The sequence below is a fragment of the Balaenoptera ricei genome, chromosome 7 (assembly GCF_028023285.1).
Source record: "Balaenoptera ricei isolate mBalRic1 chromosome 7, mBalRic1.hap2, whole genome shotgun sequence".
NCBI lineage: Eukaryota > Metazoa > Chordata > Mammalia > Artiodactyla > Balaenopteridae > Balaenoptera > Balaenoptera ricei.
This window is the reverse complement of record NC_082645.1, coordinates 15038856-15065752: the sequence shown is the minus strand read 5'-3', so window position 1 is coordinate 15065752 and position 26897 is coordinate 15038856. Positions and strand designations below refer to the sequence as shown.

Sequence of the window (26897 nt, the reverse complement as noted above, 5' to 3'; positions counted from 1 at the left end):
GGCTTTATTACGGTGGTCTGGAACTGAACACGCAGTACCTCCGAGGTATGCCTGAATTTCCTGTCGCTACGTAGTAGCCCACTGCATGACCACACCACAATTTATTTACCAGTATAACTGCTGATGGACATTGGGGTTACCAGTGTTTGGTTATTACAAAAAAAGCTGCTATGAACGTTCCCGTGCAAGCCTTTGGTGGACGCATGCACTCAGTCCTCTTGGAAGGGAACTGCTGAGTCTCAAGGGGAGGGTATGCTTAGTGTTAGTACTGGAAACAGTTTACCAAAGTGGTCGCACCCTAGGGCTCAGTTTTTATAACTTGGTCTCCACTCTCAGTGAGGAAAGGCGATAACTCAGAGGCGCTGGGAACGCGCGAACTCTGTGAGCTTGACTCAGCTCGGCGCTTTCCTTCAAATTCTTAAGATACTGTCAGGCCGGACCCCCAGTTCCACGGATGAATAAACAGAGTTAGCAACTGCAGCACCGCCCCCGAACAAATTTCTCATTCAAATTTTCGAAAACAGGGTACTTCTGAGAGCATCAGGGTTAGCTCACAATGTGAAAAAAGTACGGCAGCACCACCCTCTCCCGGTCCCTCCTCCGGCGGCGGCGCCGACCTCGTCTCAGCTGGAACAAAGGAGTCGCTCAGCGAAGCCGCGTGGGGTTCCGGTCAGGCCCCGCCTCTCACCTATGCACAGGCGCAGATTGAGCCCTAGGGAGCCCGGCGGCCCCGGCGCGCGTGACGTAGAAGCGTACGCCGGTGCGTGATGACGCCGCGCGTGCGCTCGGTGGCTCATAGGGGAAGATGGCGGCTGCTCTTTTGGAGGAGTGGGATTGAGAGGGGAGGGAGGAGGCCAGACAGGAGAGACATTCCTGACTGTGAAGACGAACATTTCGCTCGCTAGTCATTAGGAGCTCTGCTCAGCGCCACAGGGTGAGTGCGGCGGCGGCACGGGACCGCTCGCCTGCAGCAGGCGGCGGCACTCTCCGCCATTTTCAAGCTCGGCCGTTGCGTGCTTTGGGGGCCTGGGGGGGTGCCTGGGGATGGGTTGGAAGAGCTGGGAGGATCGATCTCCCGAGGGCTCTTTGAGGCGGGTTCGGGCCTTAGGGGACGGGGCTAGAGGCTTGAGGCAGACCGGGAAAGGCGGGCATGGTAGGACTAAGGCCCTGACTGGGGACCGGTGGCGACGAGAAGACGTAGGTAGGGTAGGCCACGGAGAAAACTGGGAAGTTTGGAGGAGGGAAGCGCGTTAAAACTGGAATTTGGGGCGGGAGTGGAAGGGGTTGGGCCGAGAGTGGAATGGAGTGTGGTTTTGAGTGGTTGGGTGAAGGGGTCATGGGAAGTTAGTTAATGCGAAACCTGTAAAACGGCGGAAGGTTTAGCCTCGTTATTATCGTGGCTGGAAGTCGGTATTTTAACAGGGATAAGTTCACAGCTTGACAGGCAAAAATCCCCTGCTCTTTTGGAATATCTACATTTGTATTTTGTTTGGTTTAGATCATGGTCCCTGCAAGTGTCTCTTAAGAACTCCATGCACGTCTCCGATTTTAAGACTTCTGGCAACTAGATATTTAGGTTCTTAGAAGGCATTCTCTTTTTTTTACGGAAAGGAAAAAACTGTGGTTACTTGGTTGTAAACCCTAGTGGTTGGTGGTCCTTCCGGAGAAAGGAGAAGGAGGCGGGTCGATAGGGAATTCCGTAATTGGACCTGTTTAAATCCAGTCAGAAAAGCACGGATTATTTGTAGAAAGACTGTCAAGAATGTTTTGAAGTAATTCCCACACAGATGACATGAAGTTGACTGTTCGGGAACTTTCGAAGACGAGTATGAACAAAAAGCCTATGTTAAAAGGAATACCTCTTGGGAGCATTGAGCTGACTTTCAAGTACACTCTGGAGATTCAGTACACGCAGCATTTTTTGCCTGTGAACGTGATGCAGTGGTAGATCTGTTTAAACAAAACTTTTAGAGACTGTTAGTTAAAAGGAAACATGTTCATTCTTCCCCTGATGGCATTTTGCTGTTCCTAATCTTAATTGCTTTTGACGCCTGTCTTTTATAACCATAAGATACCTTTGCACTTTTTAATTGGTCTCCTTGCCTAGAAGGCGGCAAAATACTGTATCGGTTTGAGTTTGTGTTGAGGCGTCTAGTTCCGTATTTGGCCTTTTTTCTTGAAGTTTAGGGAAAATTTTTATCTTTGTGTATATGGGGGAAGAATTTTCATAGAAAGTTGGCCTTACATCACAGTGCTTTAGGAAAAAAATAAATACTTATCCCTGAAGTTGATGGCTTAACCTGCATTCTTAGGTTGGTGAAAAATACTAAAACGACGGATTTTGCCATCACAGTTTTACCCCGACCTAAGGCTTTAATTATACTTTTAGTAACCATTTAAGGTGCTTATTCAAAGCTCTCTTTGCTAAGTAATAAGTCCGTATATTTTTCACACTACTTTGGGAAAAACGTGCTATTTGATTATTGCTGAAGTTCGAACTGTTTCATATTTCAGAATAAGAAAGAAGAAGGTAAGGTAAAGTAAAGCTTTTTAAGTGTAACAAATATATTGACAAAGATATCAGTGAAAGCTTTTCACTTAAGAATCTATTTATGTAATCCTTTTGAGCTTGCTTAGCAAAAAAAAAAAAAAAAAAGGACTTTTAGATAAAGTAGTATTAATTAGCTAGAGCCTGCAGATTAGAAATCTTCATTATCAAAGTATGTTTAATTAAATGTCATAAACTTACCAGTTGTTTAAGCATTCCAGATTTGTTGTTTAAGATTCCAGATTGTCCTAGTTTTCTGCCAAACATTATTCCAGGATTTTATTTGTGTTGAAACTTTTGCTTGTGCTGAAACTTTTTCTTTTGGAATAGTGGAAGTTTTTCTGAGACTCTTAAATATGTATAGTATTGGAAAATCTGTACATTACTCTCATCCTTTCTGGCCCTAGAACATTTTAGTATTTTCTGGTAGTGACTGACTTTATAACGTTTGTATTGTACCTTATGTTCATAACTTGAGTGCTTGTAAATTCCCAGAGCTGGGTAGTATTGTAAAGGCCACGGTTTTAGCAGTAGACAAACCTAGGTTTGAATGCCAGGCTCACCACTAACTAGCTTTTCTACATTTGGTCATTTACACTCTCTGAACTTCAGTTTTCTTATATATGAAAATGTTAATTATAGTACTTATTTCAAAGGTAAAAAAGTGTCTAGTACATAGTAAGCATTCAGTAATTTTTGGCATTTTTCTTTGTGACTTTAATTGATGAGGTCACTTTTTTTAAAATTGAGGTATTAGTTTCAGGTGTACAACATAATGATTAGCTATTAGTGTATATTGCAAAATGATCATCGCAATAAGTCCATCACCATACATAATTACAATTTTGTTTTCTTGTGATGAGAACTTTTAAGATCTACTCAGAAACTTTTAAATATGCAGTATAGTGTTATTAACTGTAGTCAAGATGTCATATGTTACATCCTTATAACTTATTTATTTTAGAATTGGAAGTTTGTACCTTTTGGCCCCCCTTCATCCATCTTGCCCATTCCTACCTTCCCCATTTTCACTGTTTAAAAACTAACTCAAATATCTTTATTGAAAACTTACTGATAATCTCATTCCGCTGGTAAACTAATTACTCCTTTCCCTGTGTTATTGAAGAATTTTGTGTATATCTCTATTTAATGTATTTTGATTGAAGCAGTATCTTTTCCATTACTTTGTCAGCTCTTTGAAGGCAGATGCTTCTGAGCCTTATATATTTTTTGTATTCATGAAGCCTAAGCATTATAAAAATGGAGGAATGATTGATTTTTCTACAAAAATTCTCTTCATGACTCTGCTGGGATCCATATTTCACACAGACCTGGTTTATTATTCTGCTTCTTGGCCCTTACTGGTGACCTCTTTCAGACTATGCATATCTTGTCCATTCCTCAACATCCAACTAAATCTCTTCCCATTAATGAGGTCTTCAGTGAGTATGTATTTATTTACAGCTGTCTCTCCGGTTAACCTAAGGTCTGTGTGACTGCCTTCTATTACTTTGTGTAGTACCGGCCACTATGCCTTAACGGTTTTGAACAGATCCTTGGGTGGGTTGACAAATGCCTAACTGTGCTTGAAGGCTGACTTTGTTATAGGCACTTGCTCTATATTTATTGTCCCACTTAGTAAGATACTTTTAAGGAGCAAATTCCCTTTATTTGTATGTGGGATAATCTGGTAACTTTTTTCCTATCTTTTTATGTTAGGAGAAACTGCAAATATCCAGAAAAGTTGAAAGAGTAACACAGTGAACACCTGTTGCCTTTCATTTAGATTTATCTGTTACTAACATTTAACCATTTTGCTTTAGTTCTCAGTATACCTCTCCCCTCAACAACCAATTGAAATTAAACGCAGATATCATGCTGTTTGTCCCCTGAATACCTCAGGATGGATCTCTTTAAAATAATGCCATTTTTCTACACTTTATGTATTTTTATTGCAAACTAGCCTCCCGCTAAGACTGTATAAAAACAATAACCATTATTATGCTTAAGACAGTTAGCATTAAGTCTCTGGCATGGACTTTTTAAAGAATGTTCCACGTTTGGGATTTTCTGATTAAATGATTAAAATGTCATTTAACTTATTTCTCTATTTTAAAAATTTCCTATAAACTGGACGTTAGATCTAGAGAGGTTTGATTAAATTTGGGTCAGATATTTTTGGCAAAAATACTTCATAGATGATGATATGTAATTTACATTGTATTACATCAGGAAGGACAGAATGTCTGGTTCTCCTGTTTCTATGATCAATAAGGTGGTGAGGATTACCAGATGTTAGTTTGCCCCATTGTTTACTCTGCTGTTTACTTGGTTAGTGTGGTGTCCATCAGGTTTCTTCATTGAAAAGATACATTTTCCCTGTCATCTGGTGGTTGATGATTGTTGGCCTAGTCATTTATTTAATTGGAGGTTATAAAAATTAAATGAGTGAACTTTGTACAAAAATTCTCCTCATGGCTCTGTTATTTCTTTACATTTATTAGCTGTTTTCTGTAAAAAAAAAAAAAAGAGCTTCCCCCTCTTTCATGTTTTAAACTTTCAAAAAAATATTTATTTATTTATTTGGTTGCACTGGGTCTTAGTTGCGGCAGGAGGACTTCTTAGTTGCCGCTCACCAACTCCTTAATTGCAGCACGTGGGCTCCTTAGCGGCACGCGAACTCTTAGTTGTGGCATGCATGTGGGATCTAGTTCCCTGACCAGGGATTGAAACTGGGCCCCCTGCATTGGGAGCGTGGAGTCTTATCCACTGCGCCACCAGGGAAGTCCCTCTGCTTAAACTTTTAAATTTTGAAATAAATACGAACTTACAGAAGAGTTGGAATATTAGTACAAAGAACTCTCATATACTTTTTCATCCCTGTTCACCACTTGTTAACTTTCTGTCACATTTGCTTTATCCCTCCTTCCCTCCATCCCTTCTTTCTCCCCATCCCATGTTTTTGGTGTTTTTTGGCCGTGCTGAGCAGCTTGCAGGATCTTAGTTCCCCAACCAGGGATTGAACCCAGGCCACGGCAATGAAAGCACCTAGTCCTAACCACTGGGCTACCTGGGAATTCCCGCCAGCCCATGTATTTTTTCTGAACCATCTGGAGTCCTTCACAGACACCATGCATCTTTCCCCTAAGAACACCATTCTCTTAAATACCCACAGTATTAACAAATTCTACACACTTAACATTGATACAATATTTGATATTCAAATTTCATATTCCAGTTTCTCCAGTTGTCTCAATAACATCCCTTACAGAGTTTTTTCTCCCCTGTCATTTAGGATCCAACCTAAAATTGAACATTGTATTTGATTGTCATATTTCTTTAGTTTTTAATCAAGACCAGTTCTGTGGTCTTATTTTCTTTAATGACTGACTTTTTTTTAGAGTATAGTCTATTAGTTTTGTTTTCGTTTTTGGAGAATTACTAATACTGTTTTTTGGTATGTTGTAGTTGTTACTGTTTTTTTAAAAAATTTACTTAAGTTTGGCTGCGTTGGGTCTTCGTTGCTTCACGTGGGCTTTCTCTAGTTGCGGTGAGCAGGGGCTACTCTTCGTTGCAGTGCACGGGCTTCTCATTGCGGGGGCTTCTCTTGTTGTGGAGCACGGGTTCTAGGTGTGTGGGCTTCAGTAGTTGTGGCGCATGGGCTCAGTAGTTGTGGCTCTTGGGCTCTAGAGTGCAGGCTCCGTAGTTGTGGAGCATGGGCTCAGTTGCTCCACGGCATGTGGGATCTTCCCGGACCAGGGCTGGAACCCGTGTCCCCTGCATTGGCAGGCGGATTCTTAACCACTGTGCCACCGGGGAAGCCCCTGTTATTGTTTTTGATGCTTAAGTTGTTCCAGATTTGGCCAGTGTGAGTCCCTCTTCGAGCTGGTTCTTGTGTCCCTGGCCCTTGCAGTAGAAGTGCAGAGTCCTAAACATTGGACCGCCAGGGAATTGCCTCTTATGTTCTTTTTGACTGAGCCTGATTAATCTCTGAGGGCTTTGTTGGTTTTTGCAAAACAGAATAACCCAGGTCTTTCTTGTATTTTCCTTTCTTCTTGTTTTTTATATTTTTCTATTTCTCCAAAAAACTCTGCTTTCTTTTGATGGAGAATGATATTTATAAATTAAAATTTGGGTGGTAGGTAGTATATGTGCTGTTACTAGGGTGTCTTTGCTTCTAGGCTCCTTTCAGTGGCCAGAGCTAGGAAACATGTTTTCAAAAATCATCAGTTTATATTATAACGTTATTATTGGGATTTGCTACAAAGAAAGTAGTTTCAGTTTACATCCTGCTGAGTGCAGTTGATTTCTTTTCAGTCCTTTTTTTCCTTAGAATGTATTCTACTAAAAATGAACAGAGAACTGTGTTCAAAAGTTACAGTACTTCATTGTGGTTTCAATTTGCATTTCTCTGATGATTAATGATGTTGAGCATCTTTTTCATATGCTTGTTGGCCATTTGTATATCATCTTTGGAGAAATGTCTCTTCAAGCTCTTTGCCCAAATTTTAAGTGAGTTATTTGATTTTTTTTTGTTGCTGAGTTGTAGGAGTTCTTTATATATTCTGATAAAATCTGATAAATCTGATAAATCCTTACCAGATTTGCAAATATTTTCTCCCATTCTGTAGGTTGTCTTTTCACTCTGTTGATTGTGTCCTTTACTGCACGAAAGTTTTTAAGATTGATCTAGTCCCATTTACGTGTGTGGGAACTTTGTTTTTTCCTAACAATATATCCAAGAAATCATTCCAGGGGACTTCCCTGGTGGCGCAGTGGTTAAGAATCCGCCTACCAATGCAGGGGACACGGGTTCGATCCCTGGTCTGGGAAGATCCCACATGCTGCGGAGCAACTGAGCTCATACGCCACAACTACTGAGCCCGTGTGCCACAACTACTGAAGCCCACGCGCCTAGAGCCCGTGCTCTGCAACAAGAGAAGCCACTGCAATGAGAAGCCCACACACCACAACAAAGAGTAACCCCCACTCGCCACAACTAGAGAAAGCCTGCACGAAGCAACGAAAGATCCCGCACGCCTCAACAAAGATCCTGCGTGCCACAACTAACACATGGCACAGCCAAAAAATAAAATAAATAAATAAATAAAATGTTTAAAAAAAAAAAAAAAAAGCCTTTGCTTAAAAAAAAAAAAGATATATGTTTCATTGGTTAAATTTTTAAAATTTTACTTTTAGATATTTGGTTAAGTCTCACTGATTATATCTTTAATAATCACTGACTGTACTTTTGAAATCCAGACTGACTTGTTTGGAGGGAAATACCAAACTAAGATAGTATGTGTCATAGGGTAAAGACACAAATGCCAAAGACTGAGGAACTAGTTAGGCTTTTAGGCCAGTGTGGGTAATAAAACCAGAAACTGAGAACCACTGTTCCAAAATCAAGAGGCACTCAGAGTCTTAAGTTTGTCAGTTTCATCTTGCTGTTGACAAATTTGAAATATTCAAGACCATCTCTTTAGGATTCTTCCTTTGGTAATGATTATGTATTTTGTTAAATGCTTTTACATTCAATTTAGTTGTTAAGCCAAGTTTTAAAATGAGCTGAAAGAAACTGGAAAATCGTTGCTTACTCCCTGTATAATCTTGAAATTTTAGAATTATTTTACTTCTGGAAGTCATCAGATCTAGACCCTTAAAGAAACAGGATTGAGGAGATTAAATTTGTTCATAATCACACAGTTAGTGGAAGAATCCAGGTCACCTGAGTACCAGTTTAGTGTTCTTTTCTCCACCTTTACAAAAAAACCAAACAAAAAACAAACCCCCGAACATTTCATAGTGTAACTTGGGAGAGTTTTTTGGTTCATCGTCTTTGGGAGAGAGCTAAAATTATAAGTTTGCATAGCCAGAAAAGTCTGAAATAGGGAAATCTTCCATCAGTTAGTAAGTGGTGACATTATTTTGTGGTTCTGAACTTGACATATCTAGCTTTGTTCAAAATTGATTATCAAACTGGGACTTTGGTATGTTTCAATTTTAGTAACCTAATGATTTCAGCCTTTAACTCTGCCAGATAATCATAGGATTTGGCAGAATGTTTCTTGGTAGATTTTTAAAAAATTAATTAGTCAGTTAGGTCGCGCCGCAAGGCTTGTGGGATCTTAGTTTACCGACCAGGCATCGAACCCGTGCCCCCTGCAGGGGAAGCGTGGAGTCCTAACCACTGGACCACCAGGGAATTCCCTCTTGGTAGATTTTATCCACACACACCACATCCCAAGTGTGTAGCAAGGTGCCTCCCTCATGTGTTTTATGTACTCAAATTATAGTTGATAGTATGAGGGAGTTTTTTTTTCACCCACATTTTCTACCCACGATGCTTATTTGCAACTATGTTTTTTACAGCAGTTTTGTGCCCAGAGTAGTCATTTCTAGTTCTGTGCCTATGTTCATAACACTACTTAGTAGCATTACTTCTATAAGTTGTTTTATTTTTATGCATTTATTCATTCATTTATTTATAAACAAATTACCAAAAAAGAAAAAAAAAGTACAAAGTACAAGGGGATATACAGTGATCTATCTCTTCCCTATGGCTATTCTCTAATCCTTTTTCATATATCCAGTAGCTGTAGTTATCAGTTCGTTGTAAATTTTTCCATAGATGTTTTGGGTTCTATATAGCAAATGTATTTACTACAGATGTGTATGTGTCCCTTTTTTGTTGCTTTTCACTTACACAGTTGTAGTCTATACACTGTTTTGTACTTTTTTTCAGTTAACGATATATCTTGGAGATCCTAAATAGAACTACCTTCCTGATAGTATCAGTAGTTGCATAATATACATTGTATGGGGGGACGTCCCTGGTGGCGCAGTGGTTAGGAATCCGCCTGCCAATGCAGGGGACACGGGTTTGATCCCTGGTCCGGGAAGATCCCACATGCCGCGGAGCAACTAAGCCCGTGCACCACAACTGCTGAGCCTGTGCTGTAGAGCCTGCGAGCTACAATTACTGAGCCCGAGTGCCACAGTTACTGAAGCCCACGTGCCTAGAGCCTGTGCTCTGCAATGAAAGAAGCCACCGTAATGAGAAGCCCGCACACCGCAAGGAAGAGTGCCCCCGCTCACCACAACTAGAGAAAGCCCCCGCGCAGCAACGAAGACTCAATGCAGCCAAAACAAATAAATAAAAAATAAATAAAATACGCAACATTAAAAAAAACCTGCCAAACTGTTTAAAAATTTATATATATAGTATGGGTATTCCATGATTAACTAGTCCTCTACTTAATAGACATGGGTGGTTTCCAGTCTTTTGTTATTAAAAGCAGTGCTCCATTGAATAACCTTATGCATATGTGTTTGTGCCTGTGTGAGCACATGTGTAGGGATAAATTCATGGAAGTGGGATTGCTTGGTCAAAGTAGGTGCAGTATTAGTGTGTGAATATGGTGGTTTCTCTCACACCAAACCACCACTTGCATTATCATAGTTTTTTAAAAATTTTTAATAAATTTATTTTTGGCTGCGTTGGGTCTTCACTGCTGATTGCGGGCCCTCTCCAGCCGCGGTGAGCAGGGGCCACTCCTCGCCGCGGCGCGTGGGCCTCTCATTGCGGTGGCCTCTCCTGGAGCGGAGCATGAGCTCCAGGCACGTGAGCTTCAGCAGCTGTGGCACGCGGACTCAGTAGTTGTGGCATGCGGGCTCAGCAGCCGTGGCTTACCGGCTCTAGAGCGCAGGTTCAGCAGCTGCAGCACATGGGCCTAGCTGCTCCGCGGCATGTGGGATTCTCCCGCACCAGGGCTCGAACCTGCGTCCCCTGCATTGGCAGGAGGATTCCTGACCACTGTGCCACCAGGGAAGCCTTATCATAGTTTTTGTCTTCTTGAGTTTTGTTGCTTCTCAGTAAATGATGAGTCATTCTGTAGCATGAGTAGCAACAAGAATTTAAAATCACTAATTTGGGGATGATTCACCATTGCCTATAATAGTGGTTTCTGTCCTTTTTGGACCCCATAGGAATCTTATGAAAGTTGTATACTTCTTCCCATTATCAAAAATGTGAATATCCATGTTAGAATTCTGCATGGAACTGTGAGGTGGAGAGGTCATTTAAATCCTTTTGCCCATTTATGTATCCATAGACTCCAGTTAAGGCTTCCTGCTTTATTTGATACATATAAACTCTTGTGTGTAGATTGGCATAATGGACATTTCAGAATCTAGCCCCACTATACGAACTCAGGTTTTCGGCTTCTTCCTCTGCTGCTCCCTCTCCCCACTACCCTGTCCTTGAACCATTTTTTAAAAACTTGAGTACACCTAATAAAACTAATGCAATGTTGTGGGGTTGGCCAAAAAAGTTCGTTCAGGTTTTCCCATCAGATGTCACGGAAAAACCCTGAACAAACTTCTTGGCCAACCCAGTATGTCAATTATATCTCAAAACAAAAACCCAAAAAGTAGTTCTCTTTTACTTCTACTTACTGTTTCCTCTGCCTGGAATTGCTCCTCTTCCCCTTCTCCACTTGGTGTATACTTTCTTTTATTACCCTTATAAGTTAGTTGATTTGAAACTTTTGTTTCACATCAGTGCTCCCCAACTCATTCTTGTTTCTTCCCATGGCATTCTCTCTCATAGCAAAATATGTAAAGTACGTGGATAGGAAGATTCAATATTGTCAAGATGTCAGTTCTTCCCAGCTTGATCTGTAGATTGAACATGCTCCCAATCAAAATCCCAGCAAGTTATTTTGTGAATGTTGATAAACAAACAAAGCTCCTTTTGGTCAGATAAGTTTCATCAATGCCTGTTAAATGAATGGTTACTAGAGAACAGAATATTCACACAATTCTAAGGCATTACCCTACAGTATTAAACATTTTAGATATACACAAAGTTGAAGATAATACCATTTATTTGCCTCCTAAATTCAACATTTGTTATAGTTTTGCTGTATTTTCTTGCTAGGGCTGATATATCAAAATACCACAGACTGAGTGGCTTAAACAATAGACATTTATTGTCTCACAGTTCTAGAGGTTAGGTGTCTGAGATCAAGGTGTCAGCAGGGACCTTCAGGTCCCTCTGAAGGTGCTAGGGACAGATCTGTTCCAGACCTTTCTTACCTAGTTTTTGGTAGTTCCTTGGCCTGTGCCAGCATAACTCCAATCTTTACATGTGTCCAAATTTCCCCTTTTTATAAAGACACCAATCATATTGAATTACTGGCCCACCCTACTCCGGTATGACTTCATCTTAACTAATGATATCTGCAACGACCCTGTTACCCAGTAAGGTACGGGGTGGTGGTAGTGATGAAGCCTTTACCATGTGAATTTTGAGGGGATGTAATTCAACCAGTAACAATCTGTCTCTATATACATACAGACATACATTTGAGAGTAATTGCATACATGACAAATGATGCTTCAGCATGCAGTATCAACATGCAGTAACACATCTAAGAAAATTAGCCATAATTTCTTAATATTATGTAATATATGGTCCACATTCAAACAGTCTTTAATAGCTGTTTTTTTTTTTCCCCAAACCAGACAATCTTTTGGTTGTCTCCTTGGACATGTTTAACTGGAGCAGTCTTTTTGCTCTTTTATTTCTTATATATATACTTTTTTTTTTTTTTAAGACTTACAGTGTCACAGTTGCAGATCAAGCCTCTGTGCTCTGCCAACCTGATTAAGACTAGTTGAAACCACCATTTGCTTTCTCTGTCGAAGAGTCTTAATACAGAAGGCATGTCTCTTGATGGACAGTTAAGAGGGCTGTTACATTTTCTCTGTTATAGTTGTTCTGGAGAATGGACTTTATCTTTGTACGTCTCAAGGGTTGCTCTCTCACCTCTAAATGTTTATTTTGTGTATGCTACACATTCTGTATTTTAAATTAGACCATTGCAAACAGACCCTTTTAATTTGGTGAAAATTCTCTTAGCTCATTACCTGTAATACAGAAACACAAAAATTATTGTTTGTTCTATGACCAAATACTGTGTTTGCTGTACTTCTCCACTGTATAGTTAATATTTTTTCTTTTGTAGTTAATAAGTACCTTGGAAACTGTGTAAATATACTGTTCGTTCTCAAATTTTTAGCATCCATTGGTAGACCCTGTCTGTAGCAACTATTAATGGGTGTTCCGATGATGATTTTCTGTTAGCATATATTTTAACATATATTTATTACCATTTTCATGTGTGCTAGGCTGTATGCAAGGCACTGAGAATATAGAGATTAAAAACATTCAGTCCTTGCCTACAAGGAATTTATAGTTTAGACAGAAAGGCAGATACGTGGTTTTTACCAGTATGATACATGCTTTTCCATGATTATGCATAATATACTTTAGAAGTGCAGACTGCTGAATAAATTGAGTGTAATAAAAAAGCATAAATTTACAAAAGTAATTAAGAACACTGGTATAGGAATATGCCAACAAAGGTTGTGAGAGTGCTTGGCAAACTTAGAGATTTCAGAATAGCATTCAAAACAAAAAACAAAAAAACACTACTCCTAGCTCCTTATACAGACCTTCTTGTCTGTTGTGGACAACTTGGAAAAACCCACCGTGTAAAGAAGACAACAAGGGACTTCCCTGGTGGCACAGTGGTTAAGAATTTGCCTGCTAGTGCAGGGGACACGGGTTCGATCCCTGGTCCGGGAATATCCCACATGTTGCGGAGCAACTAAGCCCGTGCGCCACAACTACTGAGCCTTGTGCTCTAGAGCCTGTGAGCCACAAGTACTGAGCCCTCGTGCCACAACTACTGAAGCCCACGTGCCTAGAGCCAGTGCTCCTCAACAAGAGAAGCCACTGCAATGAGAAGCCCACGCACCGCAACGAAGCATAGCCCTTGCTCTCTGCAACTAGAGAAAGCCCATGCGCAGCAATGAAGACCCAACGCAGCCAAAAATAAAAAAAAAAAAAAAAAAAAAGAAGTCAACAAAATATTACCATAAGTCCATGCTCTTATTACCTTCGTTATGTGTTCCTTCCCATTTTTTGGCTTTTGAGCAAAAGTATAGTTCTTTTAAGATAATTGTAATTTTTTCATAATCTGATTTTTCCACTTAGTATTAGATCATGTGCAATTTGTTAAAAATATTTCAAACATTTTTAATTATATAAAATTTCGTGGGCTTCCCTGGTGGCGCAGTGGTTGAGGGTCTGCCTGCCAATGCAGGGGACACGGGTTCGAGCCCTGGTCTGGGAAGATCCCGCATGCCGCGGAGCAGCTGGGCCCGTGGGCCACAACTACTGAGCCTGAGCGTCTGGAGCCTCTGCTCCGCAACAAGAGAGGCCGCGATGGGGAGTGGCCCCCGCTCGCCGCAGCTGGAGAGGGCCCTCGCACAGAGGCGAGGACCCAACACAGCCAAAAATAAAAAACATAATAAATAAATAATAAATAAAAATTAAAAAAAAAATTTCGTGATATAGATATGCAGAAGTAATTTAGTCATTCCTCTCTGGTTGCCTGTTACGCTTGTGAACTGAACTGAAAGACTTTTTTGCAAGACAGGATTTTTTAGTTGCCCTCATAGAATGGTTCTCTGAAATTTATAAACATATAAAGGTATTTCTGGAAATCACAGCTAGTTGTAACATGGTTTAAAAATTGCAGAAGTTTCCTTGAATATCAAATATAAGATTATAAGTCATAATCACTCTTTGTGTTTTACACATTTTAAGTATTGAGTGGTATTAATGGTTCTTAATCCTGTTTCTTCATTTTAGAGATCTAGGAAACAAAGACCCAGAGGTGTCAAAAATTTCTCCAGGATGGGAGATCCTTAAATAGAGTCCTAGCTTCCATAGTTTGTTGTTCTTTGCACTCTAATGATTCAGTATCCCCTTCCCCCAAGGCTTAGGGGTTCTGTGGAGGAGTTGTGAATAGTATTAGAGTGGTGCAACTTTGCAGTCTATCTTGAACTTACTTTTAAGATGTAGCTTGAAGAAGGAGTTCTTCAGTTGAAGGAGAGTTAAAAGGAGAGAATGAGAAGGAATTCCCTGGCGGTCCAGTGGTTAGGACTCTGTGCTTTCACTGCCGAGGGCCCGGGTTCAGTTCCTGGTTGGGAAACTAAGATCCTGCGTGGCACATAGTAAGTGCTGCCAACTCCAGTTGATTCTTGTTATTCCTGGTAGTTATGTTCTATAAAGTTGCCACAAACACTGAACTAGCAAATACTGAACCGTTGCTCCTAGGAAATTTAGATTCCTGTGAGCCTCTGTGACAGTATTTGAGTCAGTCAGCCAAAACATAACCTTATTTTATGTGTGTTTCTTTTTTTTTTTTTTTAAGGATAGTTATTATTTTTTTTTTTATGATTAATTTATTTTTGGCTGCGTTGGGTCTTCGTTGCTGCGCGTAGGCTTTCTCGAGTTGTGGCGAGCGGGAGCTTCTCTTCCTTGCGGTGCACAGGCTTCTCATTGGCGGTGGCTTCTCTTGTTGCAGAGCATGGGCTCTAGGTGTGTGAGCTTCAGTAGTTATGACACATGGGCTTAAGTAGTTGTGGCACGTGGGCTCAGTAGTTGTGGCTCACGGGCTCTAGAGCACAGGCTCAGTAGTTGTGGCGCACGGGCCTAGTTGCTCCGCAGCATGTGGGATCTTCCCGGAGCAGGGCTCGAACCCATGCCCCTGCATAGGCAGGCAGATTCTTAACCACTGAGCCACCAGGGAAGCCCTGTGTTTCTGTTTAAAGATGCCTTACCGCAATGAAGAGTGGCCCCCACTCGCCGCAACTGGAGAAAGCCCTCACACAGAAACGAAGACCCAACACAGCCAAAAAAAAAAAAGATGCCTTAGTTAATGTATATTGCTGATCCATTAACATTGTTCTCATGGTGAACAGCATTAGTTGTTTACAGCTTTAGTATCTAACTGCATTTAATCCATAAGGCACATCACAGCTTTCTTGCACTCAGAAACACTAGACAGCACTTGAGCACAACACTTGGGGACGGGGAGGGGATGGAGAGCATTTTAAGCAGCAAAATCAACAAAAAGCACAAAAATGTGGAAACCATGACACTCAATAGATTGCAAAAAGGAGACTTGTTTACAGTATGATAACTGAAACAAGAAGGCAGAGCATTGCCTGATTATACCTCAGCTGGGAACTTGAGTTCTGGGTGATTCAACTCTGCATATGATGTACAGATGACCGCCAAAGACTACAAATGTCGATTTTGGGGCTACACAAAAAGTTAACTATTAGGCAGATTTGCAAATGCTGAATCTTTGAATAATGAGGATCCACTCTAGTTTGAGCACAGGGAAACAATAAAAACTCCAGAGGTATAAAAAGTATGCCTTTTAAGTTCAGAATCCAAACAACTAAAATGCATACTGAAAGTTTTTTCCCTGAACCTAATCATGTAGGAGACAAACGACAAAGACCTAAATGTAGATTTATTCCGCAAAATGGTATTTGAAAGACATGAAAAGACAGTGTAAAACTGGGAGTTTTACACTGGTTTTAAAAACTGGGAGTTTTACACTGGTGGGAGTAAAAACTGGTTAATAAAATTGAAAACTGGAAAAGTATTCAACTTATTAATAATCAGGAAAACTAAAAAAGAAACAACCAAGAAAAAGTGATTTTTCTTTTTTAAACCTAAAGTATCAAAAAAAGTGACTTCATTAGTTCCTCTTGCTTATGATGGAAATAAATGGTTCTACAGAAAAAGCTTTATGTACAAAGATGATCAGTGTGATTTGACTTTTAGTAGGATGTATTTTATTTTATTTTTTAATTTTATTGAAGTATAGTTGATTTACCGTGTTGTGTTAATTTCTTCTGTACAGCAAAGTGACTCAGTTATACATACATATATGTATATATATTCTCTTCCATTATGGTTTATTACAGGATATTGAATATAGTTCCCAGTGTTATACAATAAGGCGTTGTTGTTTATCCATCCTACACATACTAGTTTGCATCTGCTAATCCCAAACTCCCAATCTTTCCCTCCCCCACCCCCTCCCCCCTGGCAACCACAAGTCTGTTGTCTGTGTCTTTGAGTCTGTTTCTGTTTCGTAGATATGTTCATTTGTATTGTATTTTAGTAGGATATATCTTAAAAACAATTCAAATGTCCAACAGTGGGACATCTGAGTAAATCATGTTTATATTATATATATATATATATATATATATATATATATATATATATATATATATATATATATATATATATAAATTTTTTTTTCTACCCAGAATATTACATAAGTTTGTTTTAGATGTAACAGCAGTGTTAAAATCAACAAGTTTTAATCTTAACTGAACCGAGTAAACTTAGCTGTTTAAGTATTTTTAAAGTTATTCTCTCCAAAAAACTAAGGGAGCTTTTCTTTTCCATCCCCACATACCACGGTTTCCCAATAGTTCTGTTTTTGGAGGACTTTCAGTTGATGAGTAAACTGCATTGCAGATTTTTCAGAACTTCTTTGCCCAAATGAAAACCAATCTGGACAAATTATTTATTGCATAGATTTCTCTGCAGTTTTTTCTTTCTTTAGAACCTTACTGCAATTACCATACAGTATAATTTTTACCTATTTGCCCCACATGAAAAACTACCTGTCTTGAAAAATATGATGGATATATCCTGTGATCTTCCAGTTAATAGAATTTTTACCTCAATGATAATCTTTATATTTCAAAATAACCAACTCCACCTTGGACATTATTTCCATCTTTACTGACTCATAGGCACATGAACTAGTGCCCAGCTTCTACCTCTTCTACATCCTCTCCTCCATAAGTGGATGGAATTATTTAATATAAGTCTGATGTAGGACAATGAACGCTTTACAAACACATACAATTTAAGTTAAAGTCATTGACTAGGGAGCGTACATGCTCAATTCAAAATTTAATATTTTTTCCTCCATAAATAACATGTACTTAATTGTCATGAGGCAGCTATTTGGTTTTCAAAAAAACCACGTTTAGGTATATATTCATAGGACTGATTAGACAGTCCGGGTGAAATGGTTATAGGAATAGAGGCAGCCGTCATCTCACAAAACTCATTTATATATCAAAATCTATTTTGATATGTGAGGCTGAATTCTTCAAACTAATTATGCTTTCTGTAACTCAAGCACTCTTCTCTTGGCAAGAGCAAGCTGGAACTTATCCATGAAGGTAAAGGTGCTTAATGCTAAACTTTTCTTCTAAGCTTAGATTTGGACTGCTTAAGAAACTGGTACCCAAGAAACCAGCTTGGTCTTTCTACATTTTTACTATCTTAAGTAGATCATCTTATATTTAATGGAACATTTAGGAAGTTGTTAAAAACACTTGCAAATAGTTTTGTAACATGCAAAACTCTTAAGCTGTAATTATTAAGGGGGGGGAAAAAGAGTAAAAATTTAGGTATAATCCATGATTTCACATACAATTAACAAGTAACAATGGTACCATATAGTTGTCCCTCACTATCTATGGGGGATTGGTTCCAGGACCCCTGGAGGAGGTGGGGGTCCCTAATATAAAAAGGCATAGTATTTGCATATAACCTACACACATTTAAATTATCTCTAGATTACTTATAACTAATACAATGTAAATGCTGTGTGAATAGTTGTAAATGCAAGAAAAATGCTATGCAAATAGTTATTGGTGTGTGGCAAATTCAGGTTTTTTGAAATTTTCTGGAATTAAAAAAGGTTTATTCCCATCCACAGTTGGTTGAATCTGCAGATGTAGAACCTGTGGATATGGAGGGCTGACTATATTTACTTGCTCCCTCTTCTCTTTACTTTCTCCTCTTTTCCCAGATATCTATCATTACCATGTATTGTTTTCACAGTGGACCAAGGCTTAAAAAATGCAAATTATGAATAGGTAATACAGATTTGGCTCACAGTATATATAATATCATTAGTGTCCGTATTAATGTGACACTGAGGTGGAACAGGATCTTCAAGTGCCTTCTAATAGTCATTAAGGAGAGGTTAAACTGTGTACAGCATGGTTTTCACGTATTCATTCAGTTTTGTTTTGTTTTTTTTCTGAACTCTGAAAAAGTTGAGGTATCATTGACGTATAGCATTTTATTAGTTTCAGGTGTACAACATAATGATTTGATTTATGTATACATTGCAGAGTTATCACCAGATAAGTCTAGTTAATGTCTGTCACCTTACATAGTTACAAATTATTGTTCTTATGATGAGAACTTTTAAGATCTACTCTCTTAGCAACGTTCAAGTATGCAATATAGTATTATTAAATGTAGTCACCATGTTACTCATTACATTCCCATGACATTTATAACTGGAAGTTTGTACCTTTTGACCCGTTTCACTCATTTCACCTACTGCACACCCCCCTCCTCTGGCAACCACCAATCTGTTTTCTGCATGAGTTCTGTTTTTTGTTTGTTTGTATTTTAGATTCCACATGTAAGTGAGATCATACATATTTGTCTTTGACCTATTTCACTTAGCATGATGCCCTCAAGGTTCATGCATGTTGTCACACATGGCAAGATTTCATTCTTTTTGATGGCTGAGAATAATTTTGATACATATATATGTGTCTATAATGTATACACATATATAGACACATTGTTTCCGTATCTTGTCTTTTATAAATAATGTTGCAGTGAACATGGGGTGCATATATCTTTGTGAGTTAGTATTTTTGTTTTCTTTGGATAAATACCTAGAAGTGGAATTGCTGGATCGTATGGTGATTCTGTTTTTAATTTTGGGGGAAACCTCCACAGTGTTTTATAGCTTACTCCCCTTGTACTGATAGCCATCAGTCTCCAGAGGCTTTTAAATTATTAGTAGCTTGCAGTTTGGGAATAGAAAGTATTGCTAAAGCACATGTGAAAGGACAGCTGTTGTTTTGAAAGTTGTATTTCCTGTTTTAAGTTAATTTTGGTTAAAAGTGTTTCAGATGGACTCTAGATATTAGATTTGTGTCTTATTCATTTGTTTAAAATAATGTTATGATGAAGCTGATTGTCAGTTCTCCAGAAATATACTGGACTGAATTCTCCATTTGGAGGGACTGATCACATATATGACATGTATGTTGTCTTTCAGTCTTAACAGACCTTCCAGCTGAGAACTATCTCAGGTTTTTGATTGAAAACTTAATCCAACATAGAATAAGCAACTGAATTTATATTTTTGTCACTTATAAATTGATACTATCCAGTCATTAAAGGAGATCCAGTCAGACCCCTATTGCTTTAAAAAAAGTATACACATACCATTTATGGAATAGAAAAAGATTTTCTTAAAAACAAAACAATTCTGGCTTCTATTTCCCAAGTTGAGTGAGGGGGTGAAATTTTACAGTGTTTTAAATTGAGTTTCTAATGTACGAAATCATTATATATTAACTGTGAAACAAATTTCATTTATTTTTGGGGTAATACATATAGATAGTCTGAAATTCAAAAGGTGTTAACTAAATTTCTTATTTTTAACTGATTTACAATATTGTGTTAGTTTCAGGTGTACAGCATAATAATTCAATTTTTTTCACAGATAATATTCCATTATAGGTTATTACAAGATATTGCATATAATTCCCTATGCTATACAGTAATCCTTATTGCTTACCTATTTTATGTACAGTAGTTTGTATCTGTTAATCCCATACTCCTACTAATTTGTCCCTTCCCGTCTCCCTTTGGTAACCATAAATTCGGTAGTCATAAATTTGTTTTCTGTGTCTGAGTCTATTTCTGTTTAGTATATAGATTCATTTGTATTACTTTTTAGATTCCACATATAAGTGTATCATACAGAATTTGTCTTTATCTGACTTATTTTACTAAGCATAATATTTTTTAGGTCCATCCATGTTACTACAAGTGGCAATATTTCATTCTTTTTTTTATGATTGAGCACTCTATCACATCTTAAGCCAGTTGTCTGTTGATGGGCACTTGGGTTGCACCCACGTTTTGGTTATTGTAAATAGTGCTGCTATGAACATTGGGGGGCATGTATCTTTTCGAATTAGAATTTTCATTTTTTCCAGATGTATACCCAAGAATGGAATTGCTGGATCATATGGTAGCTCTGTTTTTAGTTTTGAAAGGAACCTCCATACTGTTTTCTATAGTGACTGCACCAATTTACATTCCCACCAACAGTGTAGGAGGGATCCCTTTTCTCCACATCCTCTCCAGGATTTTTTTACTTGTAGACTTTTTGATGATGGCCATTCTGATCGGTGTGAGGTGATACCTCATTGTGGGGTTTTTTAAAAAAATTTATTTATTTATTTATTTATTTTTGGCTGCATTGGGTCTTCATTGCTGCGCACGGGCTTTCTCTAGTTGTGGCAAGCGGGGGCTACTCTTGGTCGCGATGTGCAGGCTTCTCATTGTGGTGGCTTCTCTTGTTGCGGAGCACAGGCTCTAGGCGTGTGGGCTTCAGTGGTTGTGGCTCGTGGGCTCAGTAGTTGTGGCTTGTGGGCTCTAGAGCGCAGGCTCAGTAGTTGTGGTGCACGGGCTTAGTTGTTCCGCAGCATGTGAGATCTTCCTGGACCAGGGCTCAAACTTGTGTTTCCTGCATTGGTAGGCAGATTCTTAACCACTGTGCCACCAGGGAAGCCCCTCATTATGGTTTTGATTTGCATTTCTCTAATAATTAGCAATGTTGAGCATCTTTTCATGTGCCTGTTGGCCATCTGTGTCTTCTTTGGAGAAATATTTATTTAGATCTTCTGCCCATTTTTTTTTGATGGGGTTGTTTGTTTTCAATATTGAGTTGTATGACCTGTTTGTATATTTTGGAAATTAATCCCTTGTTGGTCGCATGGGTTGTAAATATTTTCTCCCATTCCTAGGTTGTCTTTTTGCTTTGTTGATGGTTTCCTTTGCTGAGCAAAAGTTTGTAAGTTTGATTAGGTCCCATTTGTTTATTTTTGCTTTTATTTCTTTTGCTGTGGGAGACTGATCGAAGAAAATATTGCTACGATTTATGTCAAAGAATGTTTTGCCTATATTTTCTTCTAGGAGTTTAGTCTTCCTGCTAAATTCAGGAACAAGACAAGGATGCCCACTCTTATCACTTCTATTTAACGTAGTGTTGGAAGTCCTAGCCACAGCAATCAGACAAGAAAAAGAAATAAAAGTTATCCAAATTGGAAGGGAAGAAGTAAAACTGTCAATATTTGCAGATGACATGATACTCTATATAGAGAATTCTAAGGTCTCCACACAAAAACTATTAGAACTAATAAATGAGTTCAACAAGGTAATGGGACGTAAGACTAATATACAGAAGTCTGTTGCGTTTCTGTAGACTAATAATGAAATGTCAGAAAGAAAAAAAAAACCCAATCCTGTTTAAAATTGTGTCAGAAAACTTAAACACCTAGGAATAGATTTAACGAAGGAGGTGAAAGACTTATATGCCAAAAACTGTAAAACACTGTTGAAGGAAATTGAAGATGATTCAAAGAAATGGAAAGATATTCTTTGTTCTTGGATTGGAAGAATTAATATTGTTAAAATGGCCATACTACCCAAAGCAATCTACAGATTTAGTGTAATCCCTATCAGAATATCAGTGACATTTTCCACAGGACTAGAACAAATGATCCTAGATGGGATTATTATATGGGACAACAAAAGACCCAGAATTGCCAAAGTCATCCTGAGAAAAAAGAACAAAGCTAGAGGTCTAACTTTTCCAGACTTAAGACTATGTTACAAAGCTACAGTAATCAAAACAGCATGGTATTGGCACAAAAACACATACATAGGTCAATGGAACAGAATAGAGCCGAGAAATAAACACATGCATCTGTGGTCAGTTAATCTGTGACAAAGGAGGCTAGACTATACAATGGAGAAAAGACAGTCTCTTCAAGTGGTGTTGGGAAAGCTGGACAGCTATGTGTGAAACAATGAAATTAGAACATTCCATCACATCATATACACAAATAAACTAAAAATGGCTTAAAGATCTATAAGACATGACTCTATAAAACTGGAAGAGAACATAAACTAAATTTCTTGTCCTAAGTCATCTAATTCCCTTTCTGAGGTCATCACTGGTAATATTTCTGGTGTGTCTGTCTGTAAGTAATATAATCCTATAAAAACATGAGTGTGCTTATAGCTTACAAATGGCCTGCTTTATTTATTTTTTTGTTTGTTTTATCACAACCAAGATAGCCAACCAAGGTAGTTTCTTCTTTTTTAGATCCTATAGAACTTTATATTTCCTTCTAAGGTTTACTTCATCAAATGAAAGAATAGCTTGATTATTTTCGTCAGTGAATTTGGAAGATTTAGGAATGGATCAAGTTTTTAACATTAGTTGTATCTATTGTGAATACTATGTGAATATCTTAAATTCCTAATAAATTTTGCAGTTTGTAAAAATTTTTTCTGTGGTAGTTATTTGAACTTTGTAAGACAGTGGTGAATTCTCAAGGTGAGACCAGGACTATTTTTATAATAATGCTAAGATATTATTAGGCTTTTTTACTGTGTTGACATTTGCACTTATGGTGTAAAAGCAATAATGGATAAAAATGCTGGCTCCTTAACATGATTCAAGGCAGTGGTACCAACTGTGTTAGTAGTCATTGTATGTTTACTGTCACCTCACACTGGTAGTTAAAATGAAAAAAGCATTTTACTTAAGAATGTCATTGGGGCTTCCCTGGTGGTGCAGTGGTTGAGAATCTGCCTGCTGATGCAGGGGACACGGGTTTGAGCCCTGGTCTGGGAAGATCCCACATGCCGCGGAGCAACTAGGCCCGTGAGCCACAACTACTGAGCCTGCTCATCTGGAGCCTGTGCTCTGCAACAAGAGAGGCCATGATAGAGGCCCGCGCACCACGATGAAGAGTGGCCCCCGCTCGCCATAACTGGAGAAAGCCCTCACACAGAAACGAAGACCCAACACAGCCAAAAATAAAAAATAAATAAATAATTAAAAATGAATATCTGTTTATTAAAAAAAAAAAAGAATGTCATTGACAAGCAGTAAAAATAATTTATTTAAATGTTAAAACTTGAATGTGTGTTTTAAAATACAGTGTAGTGTACTGTGGACAGAATTGTGTCCCTGTGAGAATTGTATGTTGGAACACTAACTCCCAGTGATAGGATTTGGAGATGGGGCCTTTGGGAGATAATTAGATTTAGATGAAATCATGAAGGTAGGGTCTTCATGATGGGATTAGTGTCTTTATAAGAAGAGACACCAGAGAACTTGCTGTTTCTTTCTGTCTGCCCTATGAGGACACAGCAAGAAGGTGGACATCGGCAAGCCAGGAAGAGAGCTCTCACCAGAACTTGACTATGCTGGTACTGTGATTTCAGATTTTCAGCTTCTAGAACTGTGAGCAAATAAATTTCTGTTGTTTAATCAGTCTTTCAGTCTGTGATAGTTTGTTACGGCAGCCTGAGGAGACAAATACGTACTGTGTGATGAAATAGGAAGTGTAGATAAAGTGCTTTTTCTCACTTACAAAAGTATGTCATTTCTCTTGAGGGACAATTATGTAATGATAATACTCACTTATTTTTATGGAACCCATTTTTTACTTAAAAGAATGACAGACTGTTCAGAGAGAGGTGGGGAGAGTATAGAGAAGGAGGCACCCAAATTAACCATCAGGAATGAAAGAAGGGCTATCACTACACAGCTTACAGACATTAAAATTATAATAAGGGAATAATATGAAAATTCTGTGCTCTAAAATTTAATAACTTGAGTGAAAATGAACAATTCCTGCAACAACACAAACTACTAAAAGTCACTCAAGAAGAAATAGATAACCTGAATAGTCCTGTCTCTCTCGCGCTCTTTTTTTTTTTTTTTTTGGCTGTGTCAGGTCTTAGTTGTGGCATGCGGGATCTTTGTTGAGGCACACGGGATCTTTCATTGCGGTGAGGGCTCTTCATTGTGGTGTGCAGGCTTAATTGCCCCCACGACATGTGGGATCTTAGTTCCCCAACCAGGGATTGAATCCGTGTCTCCTGCATTGGCAGGTGGACTATTTACCACTGGACCACTAGGGAAGTCCCTCTCTTATTTTTTTTTTTTTGGCTCCGTGGCATGTGGGATCCTAGTTCCCTGACCAGGGATTGAACCTGCGCCCCCTGCGTTGGAAGCACAGAGTCTTAACCACTGGACCGCCAGGGAAGTCCCAGTCCTATATCTTTTAAAGAAACTGATTTCATAGTTAAAATCCTTTCAAAAGAAGAAACTTGATGTTCAGATGGTTTCACAGGTGACGTTTACCAAACACGTAAGGAGGAAATAATACATGGGACTTCCTTGGCGGTCCAGTGGTTAAGTCTCCGTGCTTCCACTGCAGGGGACATGGGTTTGATCCCTGGTCAGGGAACTAAGATCCCACATGCTGCTCAGCCAAAAAAAAAGAGGAAATAATGCAAGTTCTGTATAGTCTCTTCCAGGAGATATTAGAAGAAATACTTCTCAACTCAGTATATGAGGCTTGATACAAAACCAGATAAAGATATACAAGAAAGTAAAACTATACCAATACTCCTCACGAACATGGATGGAAGAGTTACAAAATATTAGTGACTGTATCAAATACAGCTAATTATAAAATGTATATAATACGTCACAATAAATGCGGTTTATTCTGGAAATGAAAGGCTGTTCAACATTTGAAAATCAGTTGGTGTAATTTACCATATTAATATACTAGTCTTTGTAGATAGAGAATAAGCATTTGATACAGTTCTTCATACTTTCATGCTAAAAATTCTTACAAACTAGGAATGGAAGGGATTTTCTTTCACTCATGAAGGGCATCTATAAAAGCCTATAGCTAATGTCATATTTAATAGTGAATACTTAATAGTGAAAGACAATGCTTTTTCCCCTAAAATTAAGAACACTGCAATAAGGCAAGAAAAAGAAATACAAAGGGCTTTTAGAACAGAAAGGAAGAAATAAAATTGCCCCTATTTGCAAATAACATGATTGTGCAGAAAACCCCAAGAAGTCTACAGGAAAGCTTCTAGAAATAATAAGTGAGTTTAGCAAGATTTCAGGTTATATAGACAATGTATACAATTAATTGTATTTCAGTATGGAAATACAATTAATTGGAATTACAGCAATGGAAATACGTAAAAAATGGTACCATTTAAAAAGCACCAAAAAATAGATATAAGTCTAGCAAAATGTGTACAGGATCTGTGAGCCGAAAACTACAAAACTGATTAAAGAAATTAAGGAAGGCCCAAGGAATTGTAGAGAATTTACCTTTTTGTGGTTTTGAAGACTAAACATTAAGGTGTAATTTCTCCTCAAATTGATCTACCAGATCAGAATCCCAGAAAGATTTTTTGTAGGTAATCAATGATAAGCTGCTTTTAAAAATCAGAGAATGGCAAAGGAGCACAGATTGCTAAAACACTTGATAAAGAACAACATAGTTGGAGAATCTGATGTGAGATCTGGCTGATTTCAAGATATTCTTTACAGTTACGGTAATCAAGATATTGAGGTAGACCCCCCACAAAATGTGAAAGACAATTCAATAGAAAAAAGATGAGTCTTTTTTATAATTGTTTACAGTACAATTGGAAAATGTAAAACAATAAAATTGACAGAGGAGAAGACAGGAGAAAGTCTTTGTAGCCTTGGCTTAGATAGAGACTTCTTAGATATAATCGAAAGCAGGAAATCAGTTGATAAGTTTGATTGCATTAAGATGAAAAACTTCTACTCTGAAAGAAATGGTGAAGAGAATGAAAAGAAGTGACAGACTGGGAGAAAATATTCGCAAATCACATATCTGATAAAGATTTTGTGTGTAGATTATGGAAGGAACTCTCAGAACGCAACAGTAAGAAAATAACCAGAGGGAGTTCCCTGGCAGTCCAGTGATTAGGGCTCCACGCTCTCAATGCCAAGGGCTTCGGTTCAATCCCTGGTCAGGGAACTAAGATCCCGCGAGCCATGTGGCATGGCCCAAAAAACGAAAATCCAATTTAAAAATAGGCAAAAGATTTGAAAAGAAGCTTTGCTGGCAAAGATACATGTGTGACAAATAAATATCTGAAAAGACTTCTACATCATTCGTCACTAGGGAAATGCAAATTAAACCTCAACAAGATACTACTTCTCTACTATTAGAATGACTGAAAAGCAAAACAAACAACCATGTCCTCCGCCTAGTAGACTATACCAAGTATAAGTGAGGATGTAGAGCAACTGGAACTTTTATGCATTGCTGTTGGGAATGCAAAATGGTACAGCCACTTTGGGAAACAGTTTGGCTGCTTTCCATAAAGTTAAACATAAACTTAACATGACCCAGCAGTTTCAATCCTAGATATTTACCCATGAAAAATGAAAAGTTACGTCACACA

At 38.4% G+C, this 26897-nt stretch overlaps 1 protein-coding gene across 6 annotated transcripts in view; it reads left to right on the top strand.

Moving 5' to 3' along the window:
- Positions 1 to 799: 799 nt before the first annotated feature.
- Positions 800 to 26897, top strand: part of WDR33 (WD repeat domain 33) — a 99805-nt gene continuing 73707 nt past the window's right edge. For all 6 annotated transcript variants that reach the window (XM_059927702.1, XM_059927703.1, XM_059927704.1 and 3 more), the window contains exon 1: positions 800 to 934. The gene's annotated coding sequence lies outside the window, so the exon portion shown is untranslated. The remainder of the gene's footprint in view (positions 935 to 26897) is intronic.